Source organism: Lepus europaeus, chromosome 7 (genome assembly GCF_033115175.1).
Source record: "Lepus europaeus isolate LE1 chromosome 7, mLepTim1.pri, whole genome shotgun sequence".
Classification (NCBI taxonomy): Eukaryota; Metazoa; Chordata; class Mammalia; order Lagomorpha; family Leporidae; genus Lepus; species Lepus europaeus.
Genome location: NC_084833.1, coordinates 67,891,107 through 67,907,065, shown reverse-complemented (window position 1 = coordinate 67,907,065; position 15,959 = coordinate 67,891,107).

Genomic DNA, 15,959 nt, shown 5'->3' with positions numbered 1-15,959 from the left:
CAGCCGATGGGGAGCTCTTCAATTGCGTTAGGAATGTGGAAGATCCCAGTGGGAGAGGCCCTGGTGGGGCCAGTTTGCATTTCTTGATCTTTGCAGAATGCCAAAGGCATGAGACCGGGCGACCTCCTGGTCCCCAACACAATGTGATTTCTTCTAGGGCAAACTGCTGAGGGAGGAGTGAGCCAGAGCAGGTGCAGCTCCCCCTGGCAGAAGCTGAGTGGCAGGTGCCTGGCGGTGCCCCAGTGGCCCTGGATTCACCCAGCGCCAGAATCCCACGTGTCCACATCTGCCCGTTGTCCTGAGGACTTCAGAGCCCGCAGCTCGGGCGAGAGGACGTTGCACCGAGCTGCCTCTGGGTGAGCCACCCTGGAGACTCCGGCCTTACCACGTGGAAATCGTTTTCCTGAAGTCTGGAACTAATTTTGAGAAGTTTTTTTTCTCAACACTTTTGTGTTTCTAACACTGTATTCTTGACTGTGTAAATACCAACAAGGCTGTAAATACATACAGATGTAGATACCTTCTAGAAAAACAAACAAAACCAGAAGTGACCCCGTGTAGCCTTCGTTGACAAATAAAAGAATATTTTGTGTTTAAAGGTGTCTGATGCCCTTTGTTCTGGATGGCTTCCTCTGGCCTGTCCCAGCCAGAGCTCTCGCCGGGGTGTGCACTTTCTGGTGCTGGCTAACAAACAGCAGGAGAGCCTGGCAGACAACTCCATCCCAAGCCCCCAGCTGTCCTGGGGAGGGATTCCAGAGGGCCATGAGGACCCAGAGGCCCAACCTTGCGGCTGGATGCACCAGTGACATCAGCACGCTACTGCCGCGTGGCTTCCCCAGACCTCAGCCTGTCCCTGCTGCTGTCCGCCCTCGCCTCAGAGACAGACTCCAAGGGGCGAGAGTGAGGCTCTCAAAGCCATCCCAATGCCAGTACCCTCCACAAGGGGTACAGATGGTCACACTCTAAAAATAAACGCACGCGTCTCCAGCCTACAGCTCATGAGGAAAAAAAAAGGAAGGAAGAAAATGCTGTTAGCATTGGGTTTTCTTCCCCACGTATTATTCAAGGCCTTTTTTTTTTTTCAACTCAGGCGGTTGCAATCACACCATGCAGGTAATTTTTCATCCTTCTCTTCTCACTTAACCTCACATTTAACCTGGCAGCTAGGAGTCGGGGGCGACAGCTGGTCTCCAGGAAAGCACATTTGCCAAGCCCAGCTCCCAGGTGTGATGGCGAACCTTATGAAAATTCAATTACTTGCCTTTTAAGACAGGAGTAAGAACAGAAAGCTTGTCCCTTAGCTTCAGAACACCAGCAGGCCTCATCCCTTCCACCTTGGCCATGGGGGGACGTGGTGGGGGGGCTTCAGGCCTGGCTGCCCAGTGGCGGGGCACTGGCAGTGGTGGGGGAAAAAGAAAAAACCATGCTTTGGGGGTCAAGCCAAATTGGCTGCAGAATTTGATGCTAGCACATCCTGTGTGATCCTCCAGATGCCACTCAGCCCACCAAAGCCAGGGGTTCTCCATCTACAAGGGAGGTAATACACTTCCTGGGCGCAGCCCCGGTCACCTCTAAGAGAGGGCACAGAGGAGCTCGTGGTTCAGACACTGCAGGCACTGAACCAACACAAGCGGCCCCTCCTGCCTCTCCCCATTCCCAGCCCTGCCCACCCACCTCACCCCTCCAGCCTGCAAAGTCCAGTGCTCTTCACACCACCCCAGCAACCCTCAAGTTGTAGCCTGCATCACAATCACCACAGGGCTTACTAAAACCTAGACTGGGAGCCGGCGCTGTGGTATAGTGGGTAAGGCCTCTGCCTGCAACACCGGCATGGTATATATGGGCACCAGTTCGTGTCGCAGCTGCTCCACTTCTGATCCAGCTCCCTACTAATACATCTGGGAAAGCAGCAGAGGATGGCCCAAGTATTTGGGTCCCTGCCACCCATGTGGGAGACCCAGAAGCAACTGGCTTCTGCCTGGCACAGCCCCTGCTGTTATGGCCATTTCAGAAGTGAACCAGTGGGTAGAAGATTATCTCTCTCTCTCTCCCTCTCTCTTTCAATTAGATAAAAAATGAATATTTAAAAAAAAACAAAACCAGACTGCAGGGCCCGACCCCCAGGAGCTCTGAATTAGTAGGCACAGGGTGTGTTCCATGATCTGCAGCTGGTGCCCCATCAGCTCTGCCACTGCTAACAGGCTCCTTCATCCTGAGTGCAGAATAAGCTACTTAGCCAGGCGCTTCAGACGCCCTTAACTGGAGAAACCTGCCACCCAGGGAGCAGGCGCACTGGGCCCTGCCCGCCTCCCGTCCTCTTCCTCCCTGCATGCCCCACGGTGGGCCGCACGGCAGCCAGCACCTGCCGCCAGGTGTACCTGAGGCTTTCACACCTGGGGGGGCACGGCCTGGGGGAGAGGGCAGCGGTGGAGAGCTGGGCCAGCTCCTTCTCAGCGTACCCCCGGGGCGGGGGGCCTCACCTCCCGCTAGAGCCCACCCTCCAGGCTGTGTGTGGCTCCGACTTCCGGTCCGTCAGGCCGTGGCAAACACATCTAAAGGAAAGAACATTAACCGTGAGTACCAGCATGTCTTTTCTCACACCCAGAGAAGCGTGTAGTGTGTGTGCGCCGACTTCTTTTTAAGATTTTATTAAAGAGGCAGAGTTACAGGCAGAGACAGACTGGGGGTGGGAAGGCCGGTCTTTCATCTACTGGTTCACTCCGCAAATGTTCATATCGGCCGGAGCTGGGCCGATCCAAAGCCAGGAGCTTCTTGCTGGTATCCCTCGTGGGTGCAGGGGCCCAAAGCACCTGGACCATCTTCTGCTTTCCCAGGCCATAGCAGAGGGCTGGGTGGGAAAAGGAGCAGCTGGGACATGAACCAGCGCCCATATGCGATGGCAGCACCATAGACAAAGGCTTAGCCCACTGCGCCACAGCGCCGGCCTGTTACCAGCTCCTTAGACTCTCCACTCGGTCCCACCCCACGCCGGTCTCAGTCCGCACAGACCTGTCTCTGAAAGTTTCTTCTTCAAAAGCCCACACTGGAAATCTGTCCTCCTGTGGGAAATGCGCTCCCTTCCTGAGGGTGTAGCCCGCTGTTGATGTCTGGAGTCAGGATTCCGCAGCATGGGCTGCTCCAGCCCCCAGCCCCCAGCCTTCCACCTTGCACGTCCTCCAGGCAGCAGGAGCTGTGTTCCTCCTCCCTTCCAGAAAGCAGCACACATCCGGGGAGGGACACGGGCATCTGGGCAGGCTTAACCCCACTGAGAACAGAAGTCCCTTCCATGGGGTGGGCACTGTGGCCAGGCCCTGAGGGGAGGTATCTGAGCCTACCAGGGTAGAGGGGCAAGCGAGGCAAGGCTGCCAACCTGGCGGGTGAGCTGGGCAGTTGATGCCCTGGTGTCCACCACTGGCTGGCTCTGAGTCTGAGGCTCGGCCCCGGCCCATCGCTATGACCCTGTTGTAGCAGGAGCAGCCTCAGCCCCAGTGCCCAGCCCCTGCTGTGACAAGGGCACCTCATGCACCCCAGCATGAGCAACCCGTGAGTCTGAGTAGACACTCGGCGACTCTAGCCAGCTTGGGGCAGGCAGGTGCCCAAGTGCTGGGAAAGTGGGCCCGGCAAAAGCCCCTTTCTGCAGTGTCAAGGAAGGAGAGCCGGAGTGGGGAGAAGCAGACCTGGGTGGGGAGCATTTCCCGGGAGAGGTGGGTTGGGTGAGCAGGAAGCAAACATTTAACTGCACTCCCATGTAGCGTGTCTCACCTTTTCACACAGCAAAACCTGAGACGCTCCACGTCCCCAGGCAGGACCCACCGTCGAGGGGGTGCCTGGAGCTGATGTGATGCAGCTGGGCTTTATGTACCGTCCCAGCCAGCAGGAAAGCCACCTCCTCCCGCCCGCTCCCCCCTGCAAGTGAGGGAGGGTGACCAGGCTACAGGGAGGATGTGCAGGTGCTCCAATCGGAGTCGTTAGTTCGCCAAGCGGTACTTGATTATTCACAGTGACTCTCCCGACACTTTGCATCACAGTGCAGGGTGAGCAGTGATCTGAACATCAGGACCATGGGCTGCCTGCTTTTTGCTTTTCTTTCTGTCATCCCCCATGCATAGTTCCTAAGATATTTCAGAAAGGAAGCGACTAGGAAGTGGTCTCAGGAAAAAGAGGTGGACGAAGGGGGAGAGAGGAGGGGAGAAGAAAGAGGCCAGTCAAGGGCGTGACACCAAGCAAAGCCCCAGAGGGTAGCTGGGGTGCAGAAGTCACAGCTGGGAACTGTCCACCCCGTCCTGGTTGGGGGCCAGGGCATTCGCTCCTCTGCACCTGTTGGTCATCCATTGAGGGCTGCCTGCTGGGATTTGTTTCCTAACACTTGTGGTTGTCTGTGCCCTTGGGCTCAGGACAGTGTGGTGGCCCACACTCAGCCTGCTGGCAATGACTCCCAGTGCTGGCTGTTGGAGAGCAAGGCACACGGTGCTCATTCATTGTGAACCAAGGAGGCCAGTGGAGCCGCCCGGCGTGGACTATGGGCCATTCCCTGCCTCCTAGCAGGGCTGCTAGTGAGTGCTATTTGTGGGTGGGTGGGTGGCTAAGGGATGCACCCAAAGGAATAGGACACAGTCATCCCATGCAACAAGCTAACAGAGGGCAGTCCCCCTACCCCGTTTTGCTCCTCACTGTAACCCTAGCCCCTGGTATAGGCAGTCTTGGTACAAGTTTTTTTAATGCATCTCACATGTGGGGATTCTGTGAGCTTCTCCAGGGACTGGGTGATTCTGCCCCCGGCCTTGCCTGGCTCCCCTGATGCTGCCGAAGCCCACGAAGCACTCAGGAGGTAATCGCTGGGTGTCCCCACCTGTGCCCTCCTCGCTGGGCGAGCACCGCCCCACGTCTGCACCTGTTCACTCTGATGAGTTCCTTCCAAGAACAGGCAGTGTGGCTCAGTGGGGAGAGCTCAGTAGCCACAGCAGGTGTAGGCTCTAGATCCAGTGTTTTTTGCATTTAATCTCATTTGAACCTGCAGTTTTCGTGGTAGGCTTCATGAGCTGTGTAAGCCCTGGAGATGTTCGTGGCTGTGCTAGGAAGTGATGGAATCAAAACATGGATCCTGGTTTCCCTAACTCCAAGTTCACTGATTTTTATCTTAAGTTTTCTAGCTAAGAAGTAGGGGAATTTGTGATGTAAGGGCTGCACCTGTGAAAAGTCTGAGGCTGGAAAACACCTCCCAGCAGGCAGGAAGTCCCATCGACAGAAGCGAGGTTCACCTGAGACCACTCACTTGCAGACTCAGAGCTGGGTCTTTGGGTGCCGTCACCTGTGCTGTCCCCCAGACCCTGTGCTCAGAAAGGCCTTTCTGTGCTGCCGCCGTCTTGCAAGCCTTCGCTTTTTATTTATTTTATTTGGAAGAGTTAGAGAAAGGAAGAGACAGAGAGAGGTCTTCCATCTGCTAGTTCACTCCCCAAATGGCCACAACGGTCAGAGCTGAGCCAGGCTGAAGCCAGGAGCCGGAAGCTTCCTCCAGGTCTCCCACGTGCGTGCAGGGACCCAAGCACTTAGGCCATTTTCAGCTGCTTTCCCAGGCTCTTGAGCAGGGAGCTGCTCAGGAGTGGAGCAGCTGGGAATTGAACTGATGCCCATGTGGGATGCTGGCACTCTAGGCAGTAGCTTAACCCTCCATGCCACAGTGCCAGTCCCCAAAATCTTCATTTCTGAGGGAGGGCTCCTGTGTTTTTATTTTGCACTGAGCTGTGCGAGTGATGTAGCCACTACACACCCGTCCATACTGCTTACCCAGTGTGGACAAACTGGCCGCGTTCTCAGGCACTCCCAAGGTCCTGGAGCCCTGGAGGAGTGGGACTGGGCAGCCCTTCCACATAGATTGGGTTGGGACTGCATAGAGGCAGCTGAGGTCTGCCCTCCAAAGCCAAAGCAGGAAATCCTCACCCGGTGCTTGAGGCCTAAGTCCACCTAAGTGACAAAGACCTTTGAGAGGGGGCGGTACAGGGACTGTGGATACCAAAGAAGCTCACACAGCCAGTCCTGCCTGGGGAGGGAGGATCAGGAGACTTCTGGGGGAAGGCACCACTCCAACCAAGCCTTAAGAGAAGGAAATCAGATATTCAGTACAGCAGTTAAGAATCGCTTGTGATCAGGTGATAATGGAATGAACCAAAGCCTTCAGCAACCAGGCAGTCAACCAGATGCTTCTCCATCCATACATGCCTGTCCCTGGGGAGCCCCAAGATACCCCCAGCGGGCCCCTGTAGACGACGTCCCCAGTCAGCAGGAAGTAGCCAGAGAGACTCATCGCCACCCCCTTTCCTATCATCAAAAGGTCGGGATGGTAGCTTTGGGATCTGCATGGAAGGAAGGCCTACACTTCCAGGAATGGAGAGGCCTACTTCCGGGGAAGAAAGTCCTTGTCAAGGTCCCTGTGGGTGCCTAAAGGTCAACCAATGAGGATCAGACCCATCTCAACCTTTAACTCCCATGCCCTGAATCAGTAAAAGGAGCTCTCCCAATCTCTGACGTGCGACTTCCCCGGCCCCCACTCTATTGCTCTGTTGGGACCAGGGAACCTCGCCTGGGAGCAGAATCCCAATAAAAGCCTGTGAATGAAAAAAAAAAAGAATCGCTTGTGATGCCTGCATCCCATATCAGAGCATCTGGACGCAACTCCAAGCTCCACTTCTAATCCAGCTTCCTGTTAATGCACACTCTGGAAGCAGCAGGTGATGGCCCAAGTATTTGAGTCCCTGCTACCCCATGGGAGACCCAGATGGAGTTCCTGGCTCCTGGCTTTGGACTGGCCTAACCCTGGATTTTGCCAGCATTTAGGGAGTTAACCAGCAGGTAGAAAGTGGATTGATCTCTCTCTGTCTCTTTCCCTCCTTCTCTCTCTCTGCCTTTCAAATAAATAAAAATTGAGCAAGTATGAATGGTTTTAAAGGGGAAATGGATGCAGAAGGGCATTCCAGATACAGCGTGTAGGTAAAGGGCCCCAAGGTGCCCTGCAGGTAGCTGGTGCATGGAGTGGGTGTGGCAGAGCAGGGGCCTCAGGACTGGACAGGGGCACAGAGGCCAGACAGGCCAATAGACTTGACTTTTCGACCTTCTCTGCTGGTTTCATGGCAAATTTCTGCACATACCCTATGCACATTCTCCTTTCTGTCTCCATTTCACCCCAAATATATTTTCTCCAAATGAAGGATTATCTACTCCTGTAGTGTCTGGTCCCAGGCAGAAGATGCTCTTGAACCCTGGTGATTTCTTCATGTTAATAGCACCACCTAGTGGTCAGCTGTCACACTCTCCCTGGTCTCTAGGCACTTACAGGAAAGTATGGGTGAGATCCTCTCAGACAGTAATCCCCTGCCTGCTCACTGCACTTCATCCAGGGACCATTTTGACCGGAAGTGCATCCCAAAGTTGAGCAGTGATACGTACAAGATGCTCCAAAAGCAGCACATGCCCAAAAAGGAAATGGAAAAAAATTAGCTCTGGAGGTCCCTTCCTCCTCTGTCTCATTTAACATTTTTATTTTACTTAAAAGGCAGAGAGAGCAAGCATGTCCATCTGCTGGTTTATCCTAAAAAGGCTGCAACAGCCTGAACTGGGCCAGGCTGAGACTAGGAGCCCAGATATCCACTCAGGTCTCCCACACAGGGGACAGGGACCCAAGTATTTGAGCCGTCATCTGCTGCCTCCCAGGGTGCACATAAGCAGGGAGCTGGACTGCAAGTGGAGTGGGGACTTGAACCAGGGCACTCTATGGGATGCGGCCATTCCGAGCAGCATCTCAGCTGCTGTACTGAACGCCTGCCCCGGCCTCAGAGCCTCGCCCTCCGTGGGCCACTGTGAGGAGGCTCCTTCAGTGAGCAACATGTTGACCCCAGGACCATGTAGACAACCGCAGGGACTGCTGCTGAACCCAGGGTTTGGATGAAAGTGGGCAAGACCGTACTCGTGACTCGTGGAGTTTGGAGACTTAGCTTAGGCGTCTTCAAACAGTCAGGACTGATCAAACTGGAACAAGGAGGAGCAGCAGGAGCTGCTGTTTCGTGAGAGCCATCCCTAATGCCAGTCAACCACACTAGGCCCTTTATGTAGCTCCCTGAAGCACGTGTCTGCAGGTGGATTAAATCATGCTCAGAGCAAGGCAAGTTTCGGGTGGCAGTCAGCATGGACTGGAGGCCAACTTTACAGTTGGCCAGCACTTTTCTTTGTTTCATTTGTTTAAAGAGTTATTCGTTTATTTATTTTTAATTTTTGGCGGAGGAGAGCCACGCACCGAGCTCGCGCGAGCTGGACTGGTCCCTTTCGCAGACCGCCGCGGAGAGGGGGAGGAGGCTCCGCCGAGGCCAGGGATCGGACGCCTCTCCTCTCCGGGTGTCGGTTTCACCCCGGGGCAGTGCCTTCCAGCAAACGCTACAGCGGCCGGGGCTGCAGCGGCCAGAAGGATGCCAGGGCCACACGGCTGGCGCGCGGGTAGGCGCCATCCCACGCGGGCTCCGGGCGCCTGGGGCTGCTGGTGAGTCGGCGCCTGCGTGCGTCAGGGGGAGCGCGCGCCGGCCGCGTGTGCTGGGGGCCTGCGGGCGGTGTCGGGTCCTGGGCTTGCCAGGTGGGGGTTGTTGCTAAAGAGTTATTTATTTATTTGAAAGGCAAATGACACAAAGAAATAAAGAGCTCTTTCATCTGCTGGTTCACTTCCCAAATGGCCACAACAGCCAGAGCAGGAGGGCCAGGACAGAGCCAAGAGCCAAGAACTCCATCTGGGTCTCTCACGTAGGTGCCGGGGTCGGAGCATTGGGCCGTCTTCTGCTGCTTTCCCAGGCACATCAGCAGGGAGTGGGGTCAGAAGCAGAGCAATAGGGACTCACACGAGCCCTCTGATATGGGATGCCAGCATCGCAAGTGACAGTTTAATCCACTGCACCACAATGCTGGCCCTAGCCAGGCACTTTTCTAAGCACTTTAAGTACACCTCATCATTTAGCCCTGATCTCATCAGTATAAGAGAGGAATATTATCTAGTACTAGTATTATCTAGAACTAGCATCTCTGCTCTCAAGGTGGAGAGGCTGAAGCACTGGTCACGGACGTGCATTTTGCGATTGGAGGAGCTGAGATTTGCACCTCAAAGCCATCCCACTCCAGGGCATACCCTTTCCATCACTACTCGGGCCATGTCTCAGACTCAAGGACGAATGGGAAATGTGTGTCCCCCGGAGTCGCCTGCGCCCATCATGCATTTGCTCACACAGTCAGCACTCTTTCCTGAAGACCTCAGCTCCAGGAGTGGGTAGGTGCACAGGTGTAAGTCCTCTCCCCTTCCCAGGCTGCTGGGGGAGAGCAGCTGAGCCTGGTTGGGCTTGCTCACAGAGGGTTCAGAATGGAACGGGAGGCACTGGAACTCTGAGGACAAGACGCAGGACTCAGGCCGGCACCGTGGCTCGCTTGGCTAATCCTCCACCTGCGGCACTGGCACCCTGGTTCTAGTCCCAGTTGCACCAGATTCTGTCCCGGTTGCTCCTCTTCCAGTCCAACTCTGTACTGTGGCCCTGGGGGGTGCAGTGGAGGATGGCCCAAGTGCTTGGATCCCAGGACCCACATGGGAGACCGGGGTTAGGGAAGTGAACCAACGGAAGGAAAACCTTTCTCTCTGTCTCTCTCTCACTGTCTATAACTCTCTCTCTCTCTCTCTGTCTGTCTCTGTCTAATTCTGCCTGGCCAAAAAAAAGAAGCAGAAATCAGACCCAGCAGGTGTGTGAACCCTGCTTCCACCTGGGTCCGAGAAGTGCCTCCCTGCCCCGCACATGACAAATTCTCTGCAAACTGCTGACCACTACAACAAATCTCCGTCATTCTCTGCTGTCCGCCTTGGGCCTCTGACCTAGGAAGAGAAAGGGAACGGCAGCTGGCGGGTGGTCAGTCAGAACCCAGCTTTGTACAGCACAATCAGCACTAACATCCGAGTCCTGTCCGCCAGATAGACTGGCCTGGGCTGCCATCTGCCGGCCAACTGTGTGCATTGCACCAGATCCCATCAGGATCCAGCCTTCCTGCCCAGGCGCCCAGGGAAAGGAGGCTAAAATGGGAAAATCCTTTGATCCTTAAGCAGCCTTGAAAGGGAAGCTGTCATTCCCTGTGTCTCACAAACGAAGGCAGACTGAGACTCTGAGAGGTGGCAGGAGGAAATAAGTTCGCCTTTGTCATTTCCCAGCACCGTGTAAGTACTTCACAGTAACAAGCATACTTCAGAAGGTTCATGGAAAATGGAATTAGAATTAGAAGTTTATTTTGATGCAAAAAAATAAAAAAGGTTGAAATGCATGCATAGCTTTTTCATAATATTCATTTTCATGGGGTTTTTGAAGATCCCTCATATGCATGAATTTCAATTTTTCATGCACCAAAATAAACTTGCCTTTTAATTCTGTCTTCCATGATTTTTTTTAAAAGTTTATGTATTTATTTTCATCTACTTGAAGGGCAAAGTGACAGAGAGAGAGCAAGAAAGAAAGAGAAATTTTCCATCTACTGGTTCACTCCCCAAATGACTGCAAGAACTATCGTGGGCCAGGCCAAAGCCAGGAGCTGGCAACCCCATCTGGGTCTCCTATGTGGTTGGCAGAACACAAGCACTCGCTCCATCATCCGCTGTCTCCCGGGATGCGCAGCAGCAGGAAGCACATTAGCCAGTACTTGAACCAAGTGCTCTGCTTTGGGCTGCAGGTGTCCCCGCTGTGCCACACACCTGCCCCTGATTCCCCTGTTCGCAATGCCATTTACCTGCCACTAGCTCATTTGTGCCACAGGTCTCACAACCTGAGTTTTGCTAATGAGTCTTCACGGTGTCACTTCACTGTTCTTGGACCTCTGTATTTCCTGTAAGTAGCTCTACAGGCTTAATTAAACTCAGATTGAATTGTTCCAAGCAAAACTCATTCTTAGGTACTTTCTATTACATCTAGTCAAGAGGCATATGATGTTTGATCGTCCTACTTCTAGTGACAAGATTTGGTGATGTTAAATGCAAGCATGTTTTCCAGTGTATTTCTCTCTCTCTCTCTCTTTTTTTACGGGAACTCTGGTTTAAAGAATGTTCGGGCTGCAGCGCCAGGTGAGATAGAGCAGCGCTAGAATCTGGACAGGATGTGTGGAGCAGCTGCAGAACGCTGCAAAGCAAACAGTAGCAGCCAGCCTAGGGAAGAAACCCAGAGTCCACAGACCAGTTCTGGGATCTGCCAGCCTTGGTTTGCAGCAGTCAGAAAGCCGGAAGTGGGCCCCCAGGAAGAGCCTCCGGCTCGAGGAGCAGGCAGGGAGACCCCAGGAGTGGACAGCAGAGTGAGCACTTTGAGCTGGAAGGGCAGGCAGCTGCTCTCCGGTCAGAGGAGCAGTGGCCTCAAGGGCATGGTGCACCCTCACTGCATGTTCTCTGTCTGTGCTCCCAGCACTTGGCACCCACTGCACGTGCGGTAGTTGCAGGAAGTACATGTCGGACGTGTCTAGATAAGCCCCAGATTTCTAGCTGGAAAGCCGAAAAGGGGAGCCCCGGGGAACCAGAATATCCTGGGGAGATGGTGCCGCATGCAGCGTTCAGGACCGTGAACACACACGGTTGTCTGTGAATGTGCTGCATGCACAGGTCTAAGCCTCCGCAGCGGCCACAGACTTTGAGAGCTGAACTAAGAAGTACACCCGGGGCCGGCACTGTGGCACAGCTGCACAGCGGGTTAACGCCCTCACCTGAAGCGCCGGCATCCCATATGGGTGCCGGTTCAAGACCCAGCTGCTCCACTTCTGATCCAGCTCTCTGCTAAGGCCTGGGAAAGCAGTACAGGTTGGCCCAAATCACTGGGCCCCTGCACCAGCGTGAGAGACCCAGAAGAAGCTCCTGGCTCCTGGCTTCAGATCGGTGCAGCTCTGGCCATTGAGGCTAACTGGGGAGTGAAGCAGTGGATGGAAGACTCTCTCTCTCTCTCTCTCTCTCTCTCTCTCTCTCTCTCTCTGCCTCTCCTCTCTCTGTGTAACTCTGGCTTTCAAATAAATAAATAAATCTTTTTAAAAATAGCATTCAAAGTGTAAATTGAGCAACTCAGGCTGTGAGCTCTCTTTGGGTAGACTATTCATCTGGCCCAGGAGTTAACACACCAGTGCCCTGTGGTAGAGGGCCTGTGTTTGAGTCCTGGCTCCTCACTCAGCTCCCAACTCTGAGCTGCTTCAGCCTTGTCCCTCCTCGCGGGCATTTGAGGAGTAAAGCATCAGATGGGATCTCTCAGTAACTGTCTCTAATGAGGAAGGCAGTTCCATATACAACATTTTTAAAAGCGAGACCTCCAGGGATGTGTTGTATATTTCAAGGACATACTTGGTGAGTTGCCAATATTTACAGGCAGCAGGACAGGCGCAGTGACAGAGAAACAGCACATACCTCAACATGCCCCAGCTCGGACCTGTTAGCAAATTACCCCAGAAGGCAAAGGTGCAGATGCTAATGGCCAAAAAGAAACATTGGGGCCAGCGCCATGGCTCACTAGGTTAATCCTCCACCTGCAGTGCCAGCATCCCATATGGGTGGCGGATTCTGTTCCAGTTGCTCCTCTTCCAGTCCAGCTCTCTGCTGTGGCCCGGGAGTGCAGTGGAGGATGGCCCAAGTGCTTGGGCCCTGCACCTGCATGGGAGACCAGGAGAAGCACCTGGCTCCTGGCTTTGGATCAGCGCAGCGCCGGCCATAGCAGCCATTTGGGGGGTGAACCAATGGAAGAAAGACCTTTGTCTCTCTCTCTCTCACTGTCTATAACTCTGTCAAATAAATTAAAAAAACAACAACAACATTGCGCTCTCTCTCGTGAAATGCCTGCCTTTCAGCCCTATTGACACTTGGGGTGCTGATCACAATCTGGGGGGCTCTGGGTAGTAGGGCACCACTAACAATGAGGTGATTCCACTCCAAGGGAGGAACGCAAGCCACAGGCAGCAGGAAAACAGAGCGCTCCGTGTAAACTCAGGTTCCCAGCATTATCGTTAAGCAAGTTACACAGTTGACAGTCTAAGTGGATGAGTTTCACAAACAATTCTTCAGTAATGAAGTTGTCTGGATATTTCTTAGCCTATCTGGGTAATATTTTTGTTGCTCGAAACTTCGCCATTCTATCAGTGAAGAGCTTTAGTGAGTGGAAGTTCATGACATTGTTAAAAATGCATAAATAATGAACAACAGAGGACAGTGAAGCACCAATGATGTTAGCATATTACAAACCAGTAATGAATGTTCATGCAATGGGTAGGCCTGAAGCCAGTTGGAAAAAAATAAAATCATTTTAGAAGGATCTAGAGAAAAAGGAGGAGGGGGCCAGCGCTGTGGCACAGCAGGCTAAGCCTCTACCTGCAGCACTGGCATCCCATGTGGGCACCAGTTTGTGTCCCAGCTGCTCCACTTCCAATCCAGCTAGCTCCTGATGGCCTGGGAAAGCAGTGGAAGATGGCTCAAGTGCTTGGGCCCCTGAACCCACGTGGGAGACCCTGAGGAAGCTCCTGGCTTTGGATCAGCCCAGTTCAGGCCATTGCAGCCATTTGGGGAGTGAACCAGCAAATGGAAGGCCTCTCTCTCTCTCTGTCTCTCTCCCTCTCTCTCTGTAACTCTACCTCTCAAATCAATAAATAAATATTTTTTAAAAAAAAAAAGGAAGTAGAGGAGAGGAAAAGAAAGAAAAGTATTTTTAACTGTTGAGTAATCCTGAAGTTGAGTTCATATAGGAAAGGCATGACACAAACATTCTTTCTGTCCTTGGCTTATCAATTATTGGATAAGTTAATTGACGTTTTGGTTGTTTTATACATATGGGGTTTAAAATTAAAGATTTCTTCAGGTGTCATTATGAACTAAGACATTAGGATGTGATATGTTTCTTTGAATCCATTGCATTTTGATGTCTGAATTGTACTGTTTTAGGCCAACTGGTTCCTGTGTCCTCTTTTTTTTTTTTTTTTTTTTAATCTTTGATTTGAAAGAGACAAAGCGAGAGAGTGAGAGAGCGAGAGAGCAAGAGAGAGAGAGAGGGATCTCCCCAAATACTCAGAACAGCCAGGTCTGGGCCAGGCTGAAGCTAGGAACTGGGAGGGAACTCAGTGTGAGTCTCCCACCCGGATGGCAGGGACCCAAGTCCCTGCGCCACCCCCTGCTGCCTCCCAGGCTACGTGTTAGCAGGAAGCTGGAGTCAAGGCTGGAGCTGGGACTTGACTGAGGCACTCAGTATGGAATGTGGTGGTCCCAAGCAGCCTCTTAAGTGCTGGGCCAAATACTCACCCCTCCCATGTTCTTTTGACATGATCCCAATAGCTGTACATAGCTTCCTTGTTTCTGATAGCATAATATATTCCAAGTACACCACCTATATTTCATACAACTGACTTGGAATCAGTCATTTCTCAGAAGATACCTGATTCCTTTAAGAGAAGTTGTATTAAGATACAGTAATGTGGGGGCTGGCGCTGTGGCACAGCGGGTAAAGCCCTGGCCTAAAGCGCCGGCATCCCCTATGGGCGCCGGTTCAAGTCCCGGCTGCTCCACTTCCAATCCAGCTCTCTGCTATGGCCTGGGAAAGCAGAAGATGGCCCAAGCTCTTGGGCCCCTGCACCCACATGGGAGACCTGGAAGAAGCTCCTGGCTCCTGGCTTCGGATTGGCGTAGCTCCGGTCGTTGCAGCCAATTGGGGAATGAACCAGCGGGTGGAAGACCTCTCTCTCTCTGTTTCTACCTCTCTCTGTAACTCTGTCTTTCAAAAAAAATAAAGTAAATCTTTAAAAAGACAGATACAGTAGTGTGGAAGACAGCAGTGCTTATTGCTTCTAGATCTTTCCAGTGAAAAGAATTTGAAAAATTATATTTTTGATTGTGAGAATGATGAATTGTTTGTTTCTGATTTAAATATAGTTATGTGGTTTCTACTTAGCATTATGATTTCATACTTAGTTTTCCTTTATAAGTTGAAAGTCTTGATTTTATAACATAATTCAAATTCATAACTTTGTGACATAATTATTTTATCCCACAATAAACCTGTAAGAGTTTCAAAATGGCAGTAACAATAAGTCCACAGAATACAGTTTTTTTTTTAAGATGTTTTTATTTGAAAAGCAGAGTTACAGATAGGCAGAGGCAAAGAGAGAGGGGGGTCTTCCCTCTGCCAGTTCACTCCCCAAATGGCCACAATTGCCAGAGCTGGGCCGATCCAAAGCCAGGAGCCAGGAGCTTCTTCCCAGTCTCTCATGTGGGTGCAGGGGCCCAAGTACTTGGGCCCTCCTCCACTGTCTTCCCAGGCCATAGTAAAGAGCTGGATCAAAAGTTGAACAGCCAGGACTCGAACTGGCGCCCATATGGGATGCCGGCACTGTAGTCGGCAGCTTTACTGCTACCCCATGGTGCCCCCCCCCCCCCAGAATGGGTTACAATGTCTTTGCAATAGTCTTCTTTTTTGTTTTAGTGTTTTATATTCATCTCTTGAAAAAGGCTTTCTCAGTGTGGCTCTGGCATACCTTGCTACAGTTTAATTCATTCGCTCCACGTTGTTTTTTAATTATTTTTGTAACTATGTAAAAACATTAACATGATTTCAAAGCCAAAGCTCTCTAACAACTTATGTTGATAGGAATCTCACTTCCACCACTACCTTATCCTCACTTTTCATTCCCCTCCTTTCGTATGTATCAATTTAATAGATGTAGTTTAACACTTCACTTTTTTAAATTTTGTAAAGGGAAGCACACACTAATCTCTGGTTTGTACTTTATTATTTTTTTTCATTGAAAAATATCTCCTAGAAATCACTCTGTATCCGTATATGGTGACCTGTTCATTGAGGTTTAGAGCTTCATAATACTCCATTGTGGGGATGCCAGCAGTTCAAGTAGTTCTAAATATTTATTTATTTAGCTATCGCTAGCCAGTTTGTGCATAAGTCACA